The sequence below is a fragment of the Rhipicephalus sanguineus genome, chromosome 9, assembly GCF_013339695.2.
Source record: "Rhipicephalus sanguineus isolate Rsan-2018 chromosome 9, BIME_Rsan_1.4, whole genome shotgun sequence".
Classification (NCBI taxonomy): Eukaryota; Metazoa; Arthropoda; class Arachnida; order Ixodida; family Ixodidae; genus Rhipicephalus; species Rhipicephalus sanguineus.
Window position 1 is genome coordinate 5,593,880 of NC_051184.2, and position 23,102 is coordinate 5,616,981.

General features: G+C 48.0%; 1 protein-coding gene and 1 non-coding gene across 2 annotated transcripts in view; both read right to left on the reverse strand.

Annotated features, from left to right (window-relative positions):
• LOC119404492 (flavin-containing monooxygenase 5) overlaps positions 1-23,102 on the reverse strand; it is a 161,022-nt gene that overhangs the window by 1,801 nt on the left and 136,119 nt on the right. The window contains exon 8 of the transcript XR_007417419.1: positions 325-636. The gene's annotated coding sequence lies outside the window, so the exon portion shown is untranslated. The remainder of the gene's footprint in view (positions 1-324; positions 637-23,102) is intronic.
• On the reverse strand, positions 6,830-6,903 carry Trnas-gga (transfer RNA serine (anticodon GGA)). The gene has a single exon. It is a non-coding gene; the product is annotated as a tRNA-Ser (tRNA).

Genomic DNA, 23,102 nt, shown 5'->3' on the forward strand with positions numbered 1-23,102 from the left:
CTTGGCGATAACCCTTTTAACAAGGTTGGATTAGGAGGATTGACGGGGTAATGTGGTCTTCTTAGTTCTTGTAATGTTCTTGGTTCTTAGTTCTTGTAAATGTAATGAGTATCGCGACACTTGTGAAAGACGCATCGGCGGCGGCAAGGTGGCAAGGGGGCAAGGGGCGAGGGAGCGAGGGGTGCCGAAAATTGTTCTACGTATCGTTTTGTCCGCGGACGCGATCGGCCAGAATTTAGCTATACATAGCTTCGCTGCAACATAGCCCCCATGGGGCGTGGCTGAATTCGTGCTTCTGGTTTGACGATGATGGACTTGACTCACTACTGGAAAAAAAGCGCCAGTGCGACGGCCCTTGGGTTGCTCAGGTGGTCGGCGTACTCGGCCCACAGTTCGGCCATGTGGTTCAGGTGGTCGAGGTTGTGGTGATGCCGCGAAGGCTCGCCGTACCGCTGCCGTATCAGGCGCCACCAGGAGTCACGTGTGCTCTCGCTACAGCTACTGCCCTCACCCTCGGCACCACTCGTCACTCTCACCCACAGTTCACGCGCACGACACTTATCATCGCTTTCGGTGGCCATCACCGGTAGGTCATCCGGTCGTCACGCAGTGCCGCCAACTTGCCTCTCGGAGATTCTGCAGAGAATGAATGAATGAATGTCATCCAGGCCCAGGTTTGCTTTGCTGCCCTACACAATGCAGTGAAGCTTTTGTTTGAGCGGCAAAGTCTTTTTTACTAGTCGTAAGTCTGTATTTCCGGAGATACAGTGGCATCTCGTGGCAACAGACTAACTCTGAATCACTGGCCACGGCCGGGCTAGACTGCACGCAAAGAAGCGCGCGTGCGGTCTAGCCCGGCCGTGCACTGGCGTAGCCAGGGGGTGGCACACCGGGCCCGGGCCCGTGCCCCCCCCCCCCCCCCAGTAACAAATTTCTGCCTACGCCTCAGCTCTCTGCATATCGCTTTGAATCACATTCACTGGGAGCATACTACTACTATGCGAGTCACACTCTACGAGTTAAAACAGAAGCTTGGGCGAGTTGGTTGGAATTCATACTTGTAAATGTGTGTGGTTCACGACGTGTGGGCGATAGGCGAAAGGAGTAGAAAGGAGTTTTTTGACGACACCGTTGTCTTTGCGCGACATAGGCGCCAAATGGTACGTAGAATAATCGAGGCGTTTCATCTAAGAAGAAAACAAGAGGGATGTCTTAGCCCGACATCAATCGCATTGAGTCATGCTGAGTATACTGTATACTACTTTGCACCCACGTTTAAAACGTAATAAAAGAGAATCGAGATAAAGTTTTCGGGGGAGTGCGTACAGATATGCACCACATGTTGACTTTTTTTTTCTACCTTTCTGTTTTTCAATAAACCTCAGTTGTGAGTTTGCGCCTGTCCCGTCTACTCTTTTCGTCTATCGTCCAAGCATCGTGAAGCACACGCATTTACAAGTATAAATCTATTCAGGTTATGTATAGGACACCATCTACCCCCCCCCCCCCCGTCTATCTCTCTCTCTCTCTAACAGTCCCTAAAAAAATAAAATGAAATACTTTCCTACGCTTACTTCAATGGCGTTGTCATAGTGAAAATGAAAAAAGAAAGAAAGAAATATGCATAGGTATAGAGAAGATAACTGTAGCCTGATACGTAAGTGAAGAGCACAAGGAAGAGCTTTACATTCAATATCTGCTGCCTGTTGCGAAAGCGATGAATTCATTGCAAGAAATACGACGATGCGACAAACGTGAGGCCACGAAGGCTATACGAAATTTGAGCCACTAAATGTTTTGCGGTGGACATTTGGTTTGTCCTCACGTCCTCGTCTTTCTTGAGCCGATGCATGTATGATAATAAAGCTCGACATTGTTGACAGAATTGCCTGTCTGGTCCGGTTAATACATTTTATAACCTGGGAAAATAGTGTTAGGTTATTTGAGCACTTCTTCGGGTCATCTTAACCCTAACTTAGGTCCTTGATAGGGTAATATAGGGTAATGAAAACGTTTTTAACAGAGCAGTAAACCGACCCTGTGACACAACTGAAGATAAACACATAAACAGCGACACGGTAGATAAGATACGTCGCGCCAATGACCTCAGCAAACGCACGTGAACAGCAGATAATGGGACGCACCTCGGGTGTTATTCCACGGACAGCCTCTATAGACAACAAATGTGACGGAATACCTCACCAAACGTATACGCAAGTTTTGGATGCTTTCAAATAAAGGTTGTGAGAGTAACTGTTTACATTTATCATTTTTCTTTCTGGTTAGATTTGAAGCTACAACCTATGTGTGCATTGTGCATGAGCTTTCTATTATACTTTACCTCTTTTTTTCATTTGAAGACGCGCCTGCATCTGACCACTGACAACCAGATGCGAATGACGGTGTCACTTCGTCACTCAGCTTGCATTAACTATACCACTTGCCAAGGCATTTCGCTGCCTAAAATACAGATTACGTTAGACAAACATTGTAATCCGCGCGAGCTACAATTTTAGGCAGCCTTATATTTTCCCTAAAACCCTGCATTACCTAGGGAGCAATGCATTAGCTACCTTTTAATATGTGATGTCGCGCTTTAGGACACAGTTTGGTCCTTTATTTTTTTTGTTAACAATGCATAATTTTTAAAAAGCTCACCGTGCCTGCCACGCTACTGCAGCGCGTCTACAAGGGGGATCGAGTTACTTTTGTTATTTAATGCACAAAAGGACGGTTCGTTAAAAAGAAATGAAATGTATCTTGAACAACGGTGCATTTTTTTTTTTTTTTGCCGCAAGTTTGACGGCGCATATCTCCGAACCTGAAACGTTCTCAGAACCGGCAAGGGTTGCCGACTTCCAGTGTATTTCGCGAAGTTGGCGTATCGGAATGCTGCTATCCTTATCTTCCGCAACGTGCCTGTTTTTAGTGGTTGTGCGTCGTCGGTTGTGTGTTATCATTGCCTCCATCGTGGACAATCTTCCTCCTTGGTATGAGGCATTATTCCAGAAAAAATACGCACAACAAAAACAAATGCGCCACGTGCTTGGCTCTGTTTCTATCCTGCCAGATGGAAAGCACAAGGTTAATTGTAGAGCGAACGTAACCCGGTTTACTTTACAATCCTTCAAATGGTCACTAATGCCACATTGTGAAGCAAAAGTGCGAGTCACATACCCTGCCTCAATCGCTGTTACATTTAACAAAGGCAATAACAACAACTTGTATTGAAGAACTGGTGCTACGTGGTAGTATTCTGCGTTCCTTTGGAAAGCTTTGTGCTTGTTCACTACTTTGCGACGGAAACTATTATGCAAGAGAAGACATTGACACCAACATCGTCTTATATACATTTAATAATAACAAAACAACAACAACACCGTAACAACAAATCTGCTAACGTATGGTACGCCCATAAAGAACAAAAAATGAAAGAACGAAGAGGGCAGCGAACACAATGGCAAAGTACTTTGCAATTGTTAGTCGATATTTGCCACGCCACAATGTTTTTTTCCCTTTTTCCTGCGCTCGATACAACGCCACAAAAAAGAAAAAACCCACCTACAAAGCGAAACATTAGACAAGTACAAACTAGGGTGGTAGAAAAGCACATATACATTGTGTGTGTGTGTGTGTGTGTGTGTGTGTGTGTGTGTGTGTGTGTGTGTGTGTGTGTGTGTGTGTGTGTGTGTGTGTGTGTGTGTGTGTGTGTGTGTGTGTGTGTGTGTGTGTGTGTGTGTGTGTGTGTGTGTGTGTGTGTGTGTGTGTGTGTGTGTGTGTGTGTGTGTGTGTGTGTGTGTGTGTGTGTGTGTGTGTGGGCGCGCGCGCTTTCACAGCCTTCTGATCGTGCCCTTGTCCGTAGTTTGCGCTAACTCCACCACATGACGACGGCCTAACAATAACAGGCCTGCTTCTCAACGTAGCCCGTACTCATCACAAAACCGCCGAACGCACCGCCAAGGCCACACATCTACCGATTCCACAACGAGCCATACTATATTCATCCCATTCGCTCCCGCATAATGGATCGCCAACCCATACTCCCGGCATCGTTTTGCGTACATCGTACGAAATAAGCAACGCATACATCGATAAAACGCACACGATGCCACTCAGCGACTTGTTCCGTATCTATTTCGATCCGCGCTGTGTGCCATTGCGACTCGATCGCACTGTTTGCGCTCGCGTCACCGGATCTCTGGGGCTTTCCTGCTCTCCGACTCCTCACTCCACAGGCTGCAGAGGTTGGCGAGCAAACACGCCCCGCCCACCACTTAGCAATCTCGCCTGTTCCACCAGAGAAAATTAATATTAGTATAGACAACTCCACTAACGTATTAAGATGGATTTGAAGATAACATTCATGTCGTGAAAGCGGGTTGTGGACATTAGACAATATTATATAGTCATTACAAGCCAACGTTTACAGTAATTTGCAGCCAGAACGAGCCCTTACTACCCTTCAGTTGGCAACAGTAGCCACAACTAGCTATCACTCGGCCATGACGATCGACACTGATATTAGACAGTATTTGGTTATGATTAGCCTGTGCTATCGAGGTATACTAATGTGCGAATAAATACAGTAGTTGAAGGGAAGTGCCTGCACTACCTTCAGGGTATCGGCCCATACTTTTTAGTCAGACATCGGAAAACGTCCAACACCGTATGGTAAAGGGGTGCAAGAGCGCTAGGAAGGCATTATACGGGGGAAAAAAATTAAATCATGCACGAATACTCGCGTGCAAGCCGGCGGTCTGCTTCAACAGGGCGGGAGAGGATGCAAGGTTACAGCCGTAATCCCAGCTGTCGCCACGCGTGTTGATTCACATTGGTTCCTGTTTTTCTCCTTCCATTCTTCTAGATGCGTTTGTCTAATCGGTGCTTCAATGCGGCTTACGAGTTTTTCGCGTAGCTCCAAAGGGCGGTCCCAGATAACGGTGCTGCTGGATTCCCACTCACTTGGGGCTGCTGGCTCGATTGCACCGTGCCGCCGTGTAGTCGTTGTTTGGCACGCTCGATGCTTGCTTTGGGGCTCGATCGCTGGCTGATTCTCCGACGGTGTTGTAGTGGGCCACCTCGCGGCTCGAACGGCAACCGCTGGTCAGGACTTCGATCGGGAATCGAGGAGCGCAGAGGAGGGAGTGGGAGTAGCGTCTCGCACGTCGTGGTTGCCAGACGCGTTGGCTCGTTTTCTGCGGGGGTGTGGCTGCCGCGCGGGTGTTTTGAACGCGAGTTATACGTCGATAGCTGTTGCATCCCTCTCTTACGCGCTTACGTGGCATCCAGATAACGAATGTTCCCCCCCCCCCCTTGAAATTTACCCCTGACCACGGTGTAAGAATATACTCAGGTGATGACACTCTTCCCCCAACGCATGGGAAACCGAAATCCACGCGCGTCCAGATAATGTTCGGGTTCTTATCAGATGACTTGCAGTTTCATCGGCGTTGTCTTGGAGGGCGCTACGAAAAGCGGGGCAGCCGTCTTCATAGCAACGCGCATGCTGCTGATAACGTGCATTTTTCTGTGCCATTTTGCTGGATAATGTGCATCCGCCAAACGGCGTCGAGGGGCGAAATCGAGAGAGCAACAGGAGAGGGCACGGCGAGCGCGGCGGTGATGACGTAGCACCACCGTGATTCGGCTACTCGCGGGCGCTCTCCGCCTCAAGCCATTAGATGGCGCACCGCTCAACGGACCGACGACCGAACATTTTCTGGCCGCTTAGGCGCGCGCAGTGTCAACACCTGAATATTCTTACACCGTGCCCCTGACATAAGCATGCGTACGGGGGAGGGGGGGGGGCGCAAAGTCTGCGCCATCCGTTGACTTAGTAGGGAGGGGGGGGGGGGGGCGATGAACCTTCGCCCCTTCCGCCCCCCACCCCCCTGATGAGGAAACCTGCGCCTCCCGGAGTTCTTTTAACTGACACTGAAATCGCACAATACCCGGGCTTGTACCACTTCGCATCGATCAAAATACGATCGCGGCGGCCAGGATCGAACCCGCGTCTTTCGGGTCAGCAGCCCAGCGCCATAACCACCGAGTCACCGTGGCGGCTGGTAGGAAGATTGTGCGGTACGAAAAGAAAGAAAAAAAGAACGCCCGAAAATCGTGGCTGCCTGTAGTGGCCGTGATGACTGCAAACGTAGAACGGTACACACTTGGTCTCCCCATCGTAACCGATTTGTTCGCTCAGACAAATGCACGTCGTTTCGCTTCCGCTTTCTTTCGCTTGTGACGTCGGTAAATATTTTTCATTTCCTGTCCGCTGCTGCGTCTCTTGCACCATTACGGGAGCCGGAAGTCCGCGCAAGTCACCGTAACTCGCCGGTGAACCATCGCATTTGAAAATCGATTCTCAAAAGAGCGTTCGAGAATTGCTGTTTTCATCTCGGCTAATTGAATTGCTTTGTTGTCGAAAGCTTCAATGGTGAAAGGCGCTCCGGGACCGAAATGCCATTCCCAGCAGGCCAGTAGGCCTGCTTGTTTGGCGGTGGTCGCCAGGTCATCAATGCCACTTAGTGGTTTTGAGGGGTCGAACCCTATACGGCTAATAACAGATAGATAGATAGATAGATAGATAGATAGATAGATAGATAGATAGATAGATAGATAGATAGATAGATAGATAGATAGATAGATAGATAGATAGATAGATAGATAGATAGATAGATAGATAGATAGATAGAGAATTCGATCTGTGCAAGCCCCATCGAACGACTATAATGATAAAGGGAAAATAGACAACCACCCATTTGTAGCACGAAGCCACAAGGAAATCCATACGGATTTCTCAGAAATAAAGCCTGTCGCCGAAAAATTCGTCCTGGTCCGGGGTTCGAACCCGGGACCAACGCCTTTCCGGGGCGGTCGCTCTACCAATTGAGCTAACCAGGAAGCACCCAGGTGCTACAAATGGGTGGTTGTCTATTTTCCCTTTTTTAACCCTTCCGCCACCTTGCGGGATTCCGCAGAACTGATTTTCAATACTATATAATGATGTTAAGATATTTTGTGCAAGCCTGGTCGTTTCGTTGATCCTACATGATGTGGTGTAAATGCACTGCGGATAATAGGTCATCAACCAGGCGACAAAATCAGAAGAAAGCAAGTACGGAACTGGCACCTAAACCAAAATTGTACTTTGACATGAACCATGAGAATAACCCTTCACGTTATTATTGTCTCTGACGCGACGGATGCCTTAGCATTCCGTAAATAACCCGGTAATGACAAAGTTACGAAGGTAATCTGGTTAGGCTTGTGTTATCGCCAACGACAGTCTGAAAAGTGGTCGAGACGCATTTTGCGACTTGACTACTGAAAATCAGTGGGTGCACGCTGCAGCTCTAGGACGGATAAGAATGCTCGGAATTGTTTTATGTAAAAAAATATAGCAGTTAGCGCCGAAGAATAGATCAGCGAAATGAACTTGCCTTCAAGCGCTTCCCGAAAAGCAGAATGACAGTCATTGTCTGAAAACGGCATACGACTTATACGGGCGGTGAGACTTGGAATACCGAGCGACCCGCTTCCTTGACGTTTCGATTTCGCGTCCCTCTGACCTCTCCGGCTGAGAATCGTCATTGAATTATGTGCGGGTCACAAGGTGAGGCGTGCCACTTTCGCGTTTCTGTTTCCGGATCACGTGCTGCTTTGGCCGTAACCGACTTCGCAGTTTTCGATTATCTCCACCACCGTGCATAGTTTGCCTGCCTTACTATTTACCTGGTCATTTAGTTTCACTAATTCGCCTCGCGCTCCCTCGCAGTCGGCCTTAGCCAGTGCCTCGAGGCCGCTCGCTTCGTGACTCTTAGCTCTTACTAGCTCATTATCCTTGCTATTAGGATTCTACCTGCCTATAAATGCCCCTTCGATGTGCATGACCCGATGGCTAGCGCCCGACAGAACGCCTATTACGAACGGTATTTCGGTCATGGTCCACAGCGTTGTGGCGTTCAAACGCGCAGCAGGAATGAACCATTTTCGTCCCGGTAGCTATCTGTGACCGCCTAAACGATTTTTATCCTTTCTTTTTTAACGCGATTATATATAGGGAGAAGAACTTTCAGCCAGCCAAGATTGGTGGTTATGTGCACGTATATACTTGAAGAAAGCTACACTTCTATTTGGAAGAATTGCTATAATGGTTGTCAATTAATAGGGGGACAACTTTCCAGTCAAAGAGTAGATCACGTACCTTGCGGTATTCTTGACCATAACTATCTAAATCAGCGCCCTCTGTTAATTTGCGCAAACTGCCTCGTTTCTCTGCTCAAAGAAACAATTAACCATGTGAAAAATTGTGGCGGGTCAGCGTGTGCGTAGGCGTGCGCATGAAGGAGGCAGGAGTGGGGGGTGCCTCCCCCCCCCCTCTAATTACTGAAGGGAGGGCGAAAAGTCCGGCCCATACTTTTACTCAGTAGGACCTGTCCTGTCATCGTTTAAAGAGCAGGATTATGGACACGCAGTTTTTTGTTGAAAATGACGGCCGAAGGCACATGATGTTGCATTACAAGCCCTGCTTACTTCCCATCTTCACTCCTGTCGTATGGACGCGACGAAAGGGAGGGAGGTGTCACTGCGGTGAATCTTCGCCTCCCCTAATGGGGAACACTGCGCACGCCTATGAGCACATGCGTTTAGATGCAACAACGACGATAGGAAAGAACGATAAAAAAAAAGAAAGAAAATTAGTGATGCGAGAGAACGTAGCGGAAGACTCGAGAGAGAGAGAGAAGGCTGTAGAATAATTCTGACCATCTGGCATGCATCTTGAAAGTGCCCGCAAAGCACAATATTATATGAAAGAATTTTTGCATCCCGCCCACTGCAGCAGCCGTGGTTGAGAAGAAAGAAAGAAGAAAGAAAGAAAGAAAGAAAGAAAGAAAGAAAGAAAGAAAGAAAGAAAGAAAGAAAGAAAGAAAGAAAGAAAGAAAGAAGGAAAGAAGTCACAACAACGTCGGCCCATATGTCAGCTCCCCACACATAGATCTATCTATCTATCTATCTATCTATCTATCTATCTATCTATCTATCTATCTATCTATCTATCTATCTATCTATCTATCTATCTATCTATCTATCTATCTATCTATCTATCTATCTATCTATCTATCTATCTATCTATCTATCTATCTATCTATCTTCATAATGATTTGCGACGTGTGAACACCACGATAGCTGCGAGAGACGACTCGGATTCTGTGCGAAATAAAATGTAATGCTTTCTGAATGATCACCCGCCTCGGTGGTCTTGTGGTTATGGCGCTCGACTGCTGACCCGAAAGTCGCGGATCGAATCTAGGCGGCGGCAGCCGCATTTTCGATTTAGGCGAAAATGCTTGGGTGCACGTTAAAGAACTCCAGATGGTCGCAATTTCCGGAACCCTCCACAACGGCGTCCCTCATAATCATATTGTGGCTTTGGGAGTTAAACCCCAGCAACCAAAATTCTCTGACTGATTGCCACTCTGGGTGATGGGCAAGAAGCGCAACCGTTGTGACAGCGCGTTTGACCACTGTCCTCAACTTTGGGCCGGTCGGAGGCAATGCTTCCTTGTCATCGTGGATTAGGCGGCTTTTGAAGCGCGTGACAGGTAAGAGGATTTCCTGCGCGTTTATTCGGGAATCCCTAACCACGTGACGCTTCTGCGAATCGTCGCGTCGACAGCACCACAAGGATGGCTCGGCTTCAGACACGTCACTGCTGTCACGTGCTCGCAGCGTTGCGGGGCGCACTATGATGTCAAGCTCGGGGACTGGGCTAGAGGTTGCGCCGACGATGCCGCAAAAGAGAGTTGTGTTTTCTTTTGTTTCGGTGTTAAGCAAATTCAAATAAGTAGGGCGCAAGCACGTCAATCCATTTTTTCCTTACCCGAGTGCCCCGGGTGTACGGTTGTACCGCTGCTATATGCCTCGCGGCTGTTGGCGGTTAAACGTTCTACGTTCGTAAGTCAATTTAACGTGCAAAACGGAGTTACGCACGTAGCGTGAACTCAGCTCATTATCTATGCAGCGTTCAAACAAGAACCGATAACAAATAGCATCTGGAGCATCTTGAAAACAGCGCAAATTACGGCACGGACGAGAGGAGATTGAAGAACACACCTTGTTTTCAAGATGCTGAAGAGCTACTGCCAACTAGCCCAGCTGTCAATTCTTTAAAAAAATAGCATTACAGTGTGGAGAGAGAGAGAGAGAGCGAAGTGATAAAGGAATGGGAAGTTCTACAGTCGGATGCAACTTAAGAAGTCCGGAGAGGGCCCGCCCAGACGACCGAAGCCCGACAGGCGATTGCCTTCGCCAGTAAAGAAAATAGTCCCGCTCATGTACTCGGCAATGTTCGCTGAAGGCGGGGCCATCCGGCCGTCCGGATCATGACGTCAGTCTGGATGGCGCACCCATTTGTCCAGGCTTGTGTGCATCCGCCTTTGAGGAGGAAATGCCGCGGACTTCTAAAGTTATATCCGACTATAGGTTGAGCCAGGTTGGATATACTGTACTAAGCAAGCGGACAGAGAAATAAGTTTGAAAGAGACAAGGAGAGAGAGAGAGAGAAAGTAAGAAGAGGAAGGGCAACTGATCAAGACCTCGACAAAAGACATGGTCGACGGCACCTCCCCGTTATGACACATGTTCCGAGCCCAGCTGCCCCGAGAGCTGCTTCAGAAACCCAGCGCGAAAACAGCAGATAGCGGGTGACGTCACAGCGGGGGTTATATATCATCCCAACATCCGAAACCATTCGTACTGGCTAAAAAGGAAAAAAAAAATGATATTCGCACTAAGAAAAAAATCCTATTCGCCTAGGAAGCGTTCACCGATACCGTTTCGGCACTTTGCACTGCAGAAATGGGTGTGAATCGACCTTTCGATTGCGCAAAATTGTGTTTCGGACAAAAGTTTCGTTGAGAACGCCAAACGTTTTAGGCGCATATTACTTTTTAGTTGAATAACCGACGTTGCTTGAATTATAAAGCCTGAATAGCTGTTTGTTCGGCCTAGCACGTTGTACCATCGTGTCGTTGAATACCTCCACTTTGTTCTTGCCTTGTAGTATGCAACACGTGTAAACAGGAGGCTAACAACATTTTTCAAATCCGGAGCACCAAAATTAGGTTAAAAGCATCAAACCACCAAATATTCAGTAATATTTAAAGCCATTAAGGTATAACATAATCGATATATCATGCATACTGGATACTCTTTCGACGATTCACTGATCCATATTTGGGACCGCTTATTTGCAAACCGTAAAAAAAAAAATACCATTACCTGTTCAGGTTACACAACGCGCGTCCGGCCGCGTACAACAGCAGAAGCAGGGACTATGGCAGGTTGCTCGGCTACAAAGGCAAATTAACGTACGCCCGACCAGCTGCCAAATGCAAGTGGGAGAAGGATTCGGCGCTCTACATCATATCGCTACTTACAGTGATTCCGCGACCGAGATCTTTTTTTTTTTTTAGAGACGCGCCACACCTTCCCTCCCCACTAACTTCTACTGCGGCGAGACACCTCAGAGCTACGTAGCCGAAGCAATCGAGAAAGAGACGAAGCAGGAATGAATCCACAAAATGACTTGTTTCAAGGCACCGCGTCGAACCGTTCCCCTCGAGGGCGTAGCTTCAACAGTGCGCGTTTTTTGAAAATAAGAGGAACGGCCCCACCCTGTCTGTGCATTGTGGCGCTCTTGTAAAGAGGTGTGCAGGTACAAAACTACCAACACTCATATTTTCCTGCGAAGCTGTCTTAGCCTACCGTGCGCCGTCGTCGTCGTCGTAGTCGTTGTAAGTAGTAGTAGTAGTAGTAGTAGTAGTAGTAGTAGTAGTAGTAGTAGTAGTAGTAGTAGTAGTAGTAGTAGCAGCAGGTCTCAGGCAGGTCACGTGACCCGAGGGGGATTGAATAAAGAAATAAATACACTAAAATTACGATGATAGTGACAATGCTAAATGATAATGGCCGTGATCTCGTATGCGCGCGCGAGTGAGTGAGTGAGTGAGTGAGTGAGTGAGTGAGTGAGTGAGTGAGTGAGTGAGTGAGTGAGTGAGTGAGTGAGTGAGCGAGCGAGCGAGCGAGCGAGCGTGCGTGCGTGCGTGCGTGTGTGTGTGTGTGTGTGTGTGTGTGTGTGTGTGTGTGTGTGTGTGTGTGTGTGTGTGTGTGTGTGTGTGTGTGTGTGTGTGTGTGTGTGTGTGTGTGTGTGTGTGTGTGTGTGTGTGTGTGTCGTTTCGCAGAAATTCCGGTGCCGCCGTCGTTGGTTGTGAGCAAAATATCGGCGTTGTCCGGTAGCGAAAACTCGAGATAGGTGTGAACAAATAAATAAAAAAAAAATCTTCAGTCCGAGTGAGAATCGAACCAAGGCCTTCTACGTGGCAAGCAGGTGTTCTACCACGGGGCTCCGCTAGTGCTCGACACTGCTTCGTAAAAAAAAAGAGAAAAAGAAAAAAGAAAGGAAAAACGCTTTTAGAATCTCATGTATAGGGAGGAGTCTCCTTAACACATCTAATATTGCGTGGCAGAATCGTAGCACCAGGCGTCAAAACATGTGGATTGCGCAACGAGTGGGTGGTTTAAAGCTGCCCACCCATTGCAAAGTGTGCAGCTGCGCAGGTGCACGTGGCACCTTACGGACGCGTAGAGGGCCCTTCGCCAATCTGCAAGAGGAAGAATTATGGCGTAGTGGGCACTTCGCAACTGTACTTGCAGTAGGCATTCTGGGATAGTTTGAAACGGCCAATGTTACGTGCACAGACGTTCCTTTCCTTACGGCACGGTTGAAGGCGATTCGCAGGGGGCCCGATTACGCGATCGCGTTCTACTCCTGAAGGCGAAGCTCAAGTGTCCTCCTAGTTTTTTCACAAGACCAGAGGGAACTATACAATACGAAAGAGTGTACAGGAGTTACAAGAAACACAGTTCAGGCAGCAGGGACACGGATTTTGCTAAACTTCGTCCTTCTAGCGTCAAACGGTTTCGCAACTTTGCTAAGCGATCATTTCCAACGAAGCACTCCGTTATAATTTGTTGAAAATAATTACACACGCGCGCAGTCTGACCGTCCATACCCTGTACTGAAAACATCGTTGATTAGAAAATTAGGCTGCCGTGACGACACAGGCGTTACGATCGCATTTCGATGGAAGTGGTATGCTAGACGCCCATGTACTGTGGGATGCCACTGTCAGCGCATCTTAGAAAACACCAGGGGGTTGAAATTATCCGCAGTTCTCCACTACGGCGTTTCACGTAGTCTGAGTCGTTTCGGGAAGTTAAACACCAAAACCAACACACAAATCAAAACAGCTAACTACAGAAAACAAAGCCACGTGAATTATCTGGATCCAAGAGCGCCAAGTTACACATGTGTAACTTGGCGCTCTTAGATCTAGATAATTCACGCTACCATGGGAAAAACGGAACAGCCGTGATGCCCAGAGTTCTGTCTAGAAACATCACCAGGGAACTCGACGTTGGGAACAGAGATTTAAAGAACATGTGAAATATCGACCAGAGAAATTGGGCACATCGTCCATTTCGATCGCCCGAGACGGACTTCGTCATAAACGCTCTCTCGCTGTCAAGATTGAGACGGCAAAAGACAAGAAATAAGAGAAGGCGGCTTCTGCAGAACGCGAGAGCCGGTCCGACCTCAGGCCGAGACACTATATCATTAAGTTTCTTTCGACACGTGGCCTGACGTGCCACCTGCCGGCCGCTAAGCACGACTTTGATTTGACGAGAGTGGCGGGGGAGCTTGCAGTCAAAGCTTTAAGGAGAGCTAGTTGAAAGGGTTAGAGCGGGTGAGGGGAAAATGAGGGGAGGGGTGGGGGGGGGCAGGGGGCTTGTGTTTAAGGTTGCATGTGACGACCCTAGTGGACTAGGCCACTTCCAAAAGGAGTTGAAGAATCACAAAAAAAAACAAATGGTAAAACAAAGAAAAGGACCGACGAGGCGGAAAAAAACATGCAGCAAATCGAATCGAAAAGAGCGTACTCCTCTACGATTCGATCCCCTTCCCGCGTTCCTCCCGCGGCACGTAAAACGATTGTCTTATACGGGACCGCCCCCATTTCATTTCCGCGTACGCATTTTTATTACACGCGGCTCGGCCCATCCTAAGTGCTCGCGCTTCGCTGCACAGCGTCCGACGTTGACGCGCAACGTCAGGAAAGCACGATGTGCGGAGAGCAAAAACATCGGAGGTGCGCTGCGCGCGCGCGGAGTCGGCGGGGACTGCTGGAATGCGCAGGCCCGCTTAGGCAGGGCAATGGAAAAACGGTTAACGGTGGCCGTTGCTGTTGATGTAGTTGTTGCCTCAACAACTGGTTCATACCGATGAGAATTGGCCGCACTCTAGTCAGTAAATATTGAGGTTGAATAAGGAGCTACAGGGAACTTTGCAGCTAAGGTGATGGACAGTTTAGCCCGAGGACGCGGATACGATTCCCGGCCACGCGGCCGTATTTCGATAGGGGCGAAATGTAAGACGCCCGTGTGCTTATAGCTATAGGGCCGTGCTAAAGAATCCCAAGTGGTCAAAATTAATCCGGTCATCGGCGAGCCTCGTAATTGTCACGTGGTTCTGGCACATAAAGGCCTGGCAGTTATTATTATTAATTAGCTCGAACAAAGCTAATCGGTAAAAAATTGAGCCAAAGGTATGATAGGGAATTCCATGGGCTCTTGGTGCGTTAAAAAAAAAAATAAAAGAAGACACAGTATTCGGTCAAAATCTCGCGCAATAATGGGAAATAAAGCGTAGAAATGAAAGCTTCCGGAACGTTTGCTACAACCACGAATGTTTACAGAGATTCATACCCTTGCCTTCATTACGAAACAATATCTAGGACTGCAGCACCACAGTTTATTCCACTCATCTCAGTAGGAAACCCTATGATACGTGCACGCTTCTAAGGAAAGCCGTTAGAGGCCATCATAAACGCCTGCACCACAATCATGGGCAGCATCTACAGGCCACAAAAGAGGGGGAAAATTGTTCTGCGAAATATGTTGCAGCTATGTGTTCGAAGCATGGTAAACTTTCGTTGAACATAAGAACGTGTGAACATGTGTGTGTGCTGTGCACAAGGTGCGCAGCACACACACATATAAGTCCGTGTTGGATGCGACGTTCCCACAGCCGAACAACATAGAGATGCTGCAACGGTGTGGTCACTTAATACATAGTGTGAAATACCGAGATCAACTTCAGCGAAGCGTAATATAAGTAAGCAAAATCAGAAATAGCTACGGTACAGCTTGTCAGTTGCTTTCAGCACGTCACCAAGACAATGTAATTGAAGAGATGAAGAATTCTTGAACACAGAGCGTCGCTGGAGCCAACGCATCGACAAGGGGTCTTGTCTTCTACAAGGCAGCAACACAAAGGTTGTTGCATTGAAGAAGGCAACACCACTTGTCTAGCGACACTCCTTATTAAAGAATACTTCATTTCTTCAAGTTTCCGTCTTTCCCTGAACTTCGGCCTTAATGTAACTGAAGGAAGGATTATCTGACTGTTTGATGTCACTTGAGAGACACCTTGGGCAAACTGAAAGATGTGTGAATGAGCGGCTCAGAGAATATGATAAGGTGCAAAAACGTGCTGATGGTCATCTGGCTGTCCAGTGTAGTGATTGTGGTTGTTTACCATATTTCGATAACACTTGTATTGTTTATCGCGGCACATAATTGTCCACTCGTTTTATTGTTGAAGCAACTGAAATGAAACGTGATGACATTGAGTGTGTGAGCGCGCCGTCTATTTCACTTACTGAAAAAGAAAGAACTTCGCTATCTTGATGGGCTGCTTCATACATACGGTTGAGTAATCATTAGCTTCGCACGTGGGCTTGTTTGTTTCTTTTCTGTTTCTTTGTACCTATAATAAGAATATCTGGGGCTTTACGCGCCAAAACCACGACGAGATTATGAGGCACGCCGTAGTGGAGGGCTCCGGAAATTTCGACCATGTGGTGTTCTTGAACGCGCACTGACATCGCACAGTACACGGGCTTCTAGCATTTCGCCTCCATCGAAATGCGACCGCCGCGGCCGGGATCGAACCTGCGACCTGCGCGGGTCAGCAGCCGAGCACCGTAACCGCTACGCCACCGCGGCGGACCTTGTACCTATATATGTATATACTCGCATCTCGCAATAAATGTTTAGTTGAAGGAGGCGCTTGTGGTTTGTCCTTTCTGTATCGGTCCATCGTGAACTGTTGCACTACCTACAATGATGCTGTTTGATGTCTACAATCTTTCCAGTTCGCATGTACGTCTTGGCCAAGCTGAGCTACAGCTGTCTTGCTGGCTTGAACAAACTATGAGAAGAGACGCATTTAAGAGGTATGCGTTACTTGTCTGGTATCGAAGGCTTTAAGAAAGACAGAAAAGAAAGCAGTACGCGTCGCTTGCTCTTGCAAATTGGACAGCACGGCGTGCGGCCTTTGTGTCGCTCCTTTTAACGACGACCACGAGAGCCGGCGGCTGCGGCGCCCTGCCATTGTCTGGGCGAGCACACTACTGCAACTTGAGACAAGAGAAGACGATGAGAGTTGAAGGCAAGAGTAGCAAAGTGAAGTCAAAGAAGGAGAGAGAGAGGGCAAAAGAGGCGAATGCGGTCTGGTTCCTGCTTGTTCGTCTTCTCGTTTATGTGTTTGTACTTCTCTGCCTCCTTTGTTCTTTTATGTTTTTTTTCTTCACCGTTAGCGAAATTGTAGGTCGCCCATCCCCGGCCGCCGGTCCGGTCTTCTTCTCCGCCTCGGCCATCCGTATCGTCTCTTCCGGACACGGCACGCAGTAAGCGCTACGCGTGTGTTCCGCAGTGTGGTCTGTCTGGCTGTTCCTCGTAGTTGTCGTCAAGGGGTGAGAGAGCTACGGAAAAACAAAACGGTTGGACAGCACTGGAGAGAAGGTACGAAATGGAAAGAAGAAAAGAAAGAAATAAGTCCTCGTGAATCAAAGAACATTAGAAAGAAAGAAAGAAAGAAGAAAGAAAGAAAGAAGAAAGAAAGAAAGAAAGAAAGAAAGAAAGAAAGAAAGAAAGAAAGAAAGAAAGAAAGAAAGAAAGAAAGAAAGAAAGAAAGAAAGAAAGAAAGAAAGAAAGAAAGAAAGAAAGAAAGAAAGGTGTCGTTGTAAGCCGACCTCTCTCACATGAACAGGGCTTCGACAAAATGGAGATCGTGGAGGGTTATGGTTTGTCGGTGGGCGACCGGTCGTTACGGTTGCGACCGACGCGCCTTATTTTGCATGAAGCGCAGCGACGTTTCCGCGCTGCTCTCACTGCGGACACGGCCTGTATGCGACGCATCACTGCCGTAACGAGCTCACAGTGCGTGTCCGTCTTGTCCTACTCTTCTGGGAAAGGCGAATGTGATCCTGTCGGGTTCATGCGAGAGCGGAAAGGCGTGAATTGGTTTCCTTGTCAACTGCGTGGCCTGCAGTGAACGATGCGGTAGCCTAGAGAGAGCAAAATCAGAGGTTCCCTTATGCGTTCGCCTAAAATGACTCGAAAGCGAAAGCTGCCTTTTTCTACTCAGTCGATTGTGCTGATCCCACCGCTCCCGAAAGCTTTTTGCACCTAGCGTGGTTTCGCACTGCCACCGAGATAGGAAGTATGACATGCTTTCTGTTAAAGTCGATGACCACTTGCCGGACTCGGAGCGAACGTTCTCGTCAGTGGCGAAAATACTAGGTCCATGACCATCACGGATAAGCCGCAAAGCAATGAAAGTGATTCAACGTTTCTTTGAGCACACTACAGTGAAACCTCTGTGATACGATCGCAGCTCATACGAATTTTTCGTTGGTCCCAGCCAAGGCCCATTGGCTTGTAGTGTAATGGAGTACGGTTGTTGCGAACCGATTTTCACCCAGCGACGCTCAGGTACGAAGAGGTGCTGGTCCGCGCTGTCGCGGAAGACGCGCCAAGCAAATGCGAGCGCGGGAACGCAAGCGTGGGCATGCGCGGCGCACCGCCAAATCATCAGAATCACGGTGTAAGAAAAACACTTTTCTTACTATCAGAATAAACCTTCAGAGACGCGTCACGGCCTCCGAGATTGTGTGCGCAAATCTTTGAGGCTCTTATGTGGCCTTCGAGTTTAGATTACAGAGGACATTAGCGCCATGCTTTTTTTTTTTCCAACGCGTCGATGCGGGCTGCTGTCGTTGTACTGCGTTTACACGTGCCTGCCTCGTGCATCAGACATCCTATGAAAGTTGGACGAGGACCGAAAGAAGGCGAGGATGGACTTAGCGAAGGAGTCAGACCTCACAACATCAATATGCGTGACTGTCGAGGTCGCACTTGTGCGGGCACGGCCGTAAATCTTCCAAACAATATCCCCAACACCTCCGCGATAACAAAATCATACACAAGGCCATGGTTCTGTAATTTTGTGGCCTTGATCCATCGCGTCAAAGTGCTTCTCAGGTTACTTTCGCTGCATAGTTCCAGTGTCATGCAAAAAAAAAAGCATACTAAAATTTGGAAGGGGCTACTACTGTCGCAGGTCACATGTTGACCCGCACGAACGGAGGCTTTATCCTCCGCCATATGACGATCTCACGAGAGCGCAGGCCACGATCCTACGCCGCATACAAACGCGCTCTTTCACCAGTCCTCATATAGTGGCAATTATCACGAACGGAGAATTTGAACCAAACTGTCAAAATTGTAGTCAAAATGCACTAGCTACCCAAGATCACATCTGGTGGGGATGCGGGGGTTTTCCCCCTCCAGAATCGCTCCTACGAGCTCCCTCAAAATTAACATGGGATGAACTTATGAGAACTCCCGACCGTGAAAAACAGCTAGTCGTCGTTTCCTGGGCCGAAGGAGTGGCTTCCCGCGTGGAGCCACCCTGAGGCGTCAGAGAGTTGACTCTTAGTCAAATGAAGTTGATACCACCACCACCTGTCGCAGGTCACAACGCACCTGAATCATTAAATAAATACGCGCGTACGGGCCGTATATTTACGAGTGCTGGTATGATTGCCGACATCTAGAAACTTAACTGACAATCATTTAGGGTTCTTCCTGACGTTGATGCGGCCCTGAAAAACAATAAATGAAAATGTATGCCATTTGTGCCTGCTAATTTTCCACGCTTTCTGGTGATACGAATTTCCGATGATACGAATATTTTTGGTCGTCCCGTGAGATTCGTATCGCCGAGGTTTCACTGTAATATTTTTGATGAATACGGAACGAACTGCATTGAAAGTATGCTTCCATATTGCTAGCGAACACGCACAAACGACGACATAGAAAGAGACTGGACAACCGCTAGTCTCTTTCTATGTCGTCCTTTCTGCGTGTTCGCTAGCAATATGGGAGCATACAATCAATACCAACTAGCCCAGCTTAACGCACCAACGATGCATTGAAAGTGTACATTGCGATTGTGTGTGTGCTCTGTTAAAAGGAGAACTTTTTAAAACTTACCAAATGCAAGCCTATATATGTGTATATATCTCCTTTTGATTCTTCACTAATTATTTATTTTTTTATCCAGACAGCCAAGTGGAAAGGGGTAGCCGTCGCCAGGAAATGGCGACGACAACTCCTTCACTTATTTTTTATTTCAATAATAAGAAAAAGCTTCCTACGCCTCACGTGCTTCCGGGATCAGCCAACCTATGCGACTAAGCGACGATGTGGTCTGATTACGTCATCATTGGTTGGCACGTTACGTGACGTCAGTGACTTCGCTCTGACGTCATGAGGACGTCACAAACTTTACATATCTGTTACGTTATGATGACGTCCTAGTGTGGCGTCATCTCGTGTTGATTTCTTGCATCACTCGAGTTGACGAAATTGAGAAGTTCGCAGGAATAAAATGGAATCGGCTCCCACAGGATAAGGTCAACTGGAGGTCATTGGGAGAGGACTTCGTCCTGCAGGGGACTAAAACAGGCTGATAATCATGATAATGATGATGAATTGTTTTGTATAACGAATATACCTTTGTTCACCTGCGGAACGCTGGATAATTTTCCCAGATAGCGCCATTGCTTAAGAGGAAAACCACTAAAGGAACAAAAAAAAAGATCTTGTTTAGTGGCTCCTCACAACATCAGCACTTGACGCGTTAGAACAGGGAAAGCGAAAGTTAGTAGACCAGTAGGAGCGACAACGTGTATTTCCTTTCTTTCTCTGTCTCTTTATTTTTTGTTTTTTGACGAACAGTGTCGCTGCGTAGTGTGGTGCAGTGACGTCATCCTGTCGTTACACTTAACACCGTGAAAAAGACGGAAACGCGCCGCAGTCGCCGCTTGTCGCAAAGCAGGTCACTGTTTATTGCCTTTTGTCCCCGCGTACTTTCTCGCCACGAGCACCTTGTCTCTCACGTGTCCACCTCGCCGCGGTCCTTCTTTTTTTGTGTGTATTATTTACTCTGGCCGCACTTTACTTCGTGAAACGCGATATTTCCCGCGAGCAAGCCTAGCCACAAACTACCGCACACGTTGTCCTTTTTTGTTTTTTTCGCTTTGTCCCAACACATCGTCTCAGCTCGGCCTGACCGGTGGGCGGCGTTCTCTTTTGTCGGACAGCGGCCACCGGGAGTCCGAAGGAGCTGGCCCCCTTTTGCCGATCTCAAAACCATACACGAGCTGTCCATACTATGCTGCGGCGCCTTGCGCTGCCGGCCTTTTATATTTCAAAGCCAACGCTCCCTCCGGGAGACAAAGAAGCTCTGGCAGGACCCGCGTGTCTTGTGACAATCGGTAGGCCGTGGACACAGAAACTGTCCAGATGGCTGAAGAACAATACAAAGCAAAAACACACAAACGAATGTTTCAGGAAAGGGGGAAAAGGGCTGTGTATAGTTCGCCTGGGTCGTTCAACGGCCAGGTGATTGCGCATATTCGTTGTAGTGGTGTTCATGTGACAGAGCGTCCGCCTCCGAACATATCTTCTTTTCCCGATATTACAGAAGACCTAGAAACGCCATCAAGACGTGAGATTCAAACAAGACCGAAGTTCAAGGAAAAATAGAGGCATTAAGAGATGAACGACAAACACAAGAACTCATAGGGTTCCTTGTGCATTCGCCTAAGACCCCCGTCCCCCCTGCTCCAAAGGCTTTCTGAACCTAACGTAGTTTTGGACTGCCTCCAGGATCGTAGACATCGCAAGCTTTCTGCACCTCACCTGCTTTTGCACCGCCTCCGGAATCGGCTCACTTTGACCAGGCGACGATTTCGTGTTATGACGTCATCCCGTGACTTCACGTTGTGTGACGTCATAGTGACGTCATGATGACGTCATCGCGTGATGATTTTTTTGCATCACTCGGGTTAGCACCGACGGTCAATTTTCACGTTTGACAAGGCATCGAAGGCTTTCGCCTTAATAAATCATTGAGCGGGGAATGTCGCTGGAGCAAACGTTGCGACAAGTGGGGCTTGTCTTCGTCAAGGCTACTATATTTCGTCCACTTGTCGCTCCAGCGACATTTCCTGTTAAGGATTTTTTTTTTCTCATCCAGTTGTTAAGAAACACAAGCTGGCTTGTGGGCATTGAAATGCGCTCACGCGTGGGAATACAGTTATCTTGAGGGCATTCAGTCGACATCACTCTTGTGTCATTCTCCACTTCCACGGGTATGTTGTTCGCACATGCAGCATCACCTATGCAGTGCCCCGCATCCGCGGGAGCACCGTAAAGGGTGCCGATGCACGTGAACAAACTTGTTTTGCAACTGTTCAGTTGTCTTCGCTCTTGCGCCATTCTCCGCTTCCAAGGGCGTGTTATCACGCAAACAGCTAAGCCAACTCATTGAGAAGCAAAGGATGCATCTGTCATGCGCAGGCGTCGGTGCAGTGACGTAGTTTCGCACCCCACTGGCAGCTGAGTTCGCGCGGGCCTGTCGATGGCTAAATACCTTACGCACGCCAATGTCGACCACCTTCAGTGTCACGTTTTTTTGTGTGTGTTTTTTTTTTCTATTAGAGCAGCGGAGTAAGTGGTTCCGCGAGGGCGGTCGAGAACAGGTAATAAGTTTGTGGCGTGCCAAACAGAAGCGGTATAAACTCGAACGAATACGAACGACGTGTCAATGCGCCAATCGCAGCTGCCGATGCATACGATGCTGTCGGGAAAGAATGCATGTATTATGCAATGACTCTTTTTATCGAGTTTAACTAACACCTCGATACCGTTATCTAACACGATCAGCAGCGGAAGACACAAAGACGCAGTAAACACTCTATTACAGAAAACACTCAGCCGACCACACCAGTGATACCAACGCTGAGTTACGTTCAAATAATTGTTGGGGTTTTACGTCGCAACACCACAATATGATTACGAGGGACGCGCTAGTGGATGGCTCCGGTAATTTCGACCACCTGGGGTTCTTTAACGTGTACCTAAATCTAAATACACGAGCCTCTAGCACTTCGCCTCGATCGAAATGCAGCCTAGATTCGATCCCGCGACCTTCGGGTCAGCAGTCGACCACCATAATCCCAAGACAACCGCGGCGGGGAAGTTACGTTAAACTGATAATAAAACCAGGAAGAATTAGTTGCACCTGTCATTTTCAGTCCGAAGTTAAAGCATACAAAGCTGGTGAGCGCCGTAACTTCAAGCAATTTACTGCGTTTCTTGTTACTTGGACGCTACGCAACGTCTACAAGAGGACGGCCAGAAATACAAGGACTGTATCAGGCAAGCATAGTGAGTAAATGTATATCGGATATCAAACGAAGCTCTTTGCCCAATGTAGGCAAAGTGTAGGCAAAGCCGTGGATCCAAACCGAGTCCTGAGCTCGGCACACCATTAACTCCCGGTGGTCTTCCCTACCCGGATACCCGTGATCCTCTTGGGCATAACGATGATGTTCTGTGTGCCTCTGCAATATGCAATGTACGGCACAGAGGGCTCGGCGTGCATCACAGGAAGTGCAAAAGTACGAGAATTTGGTTGGTCAGGCAGTTTGGTCAATTGGCTAAGATCACTTGGATGAGATCGTGTGAGCATTGCTTCTTTAGCGTTGTACTGCTCAGGCTTTTTTTGCCTTATAATCTAATGGATGAACTGCTCTCTTGTAAGGTATGACTTTGGGGGCCTTCCG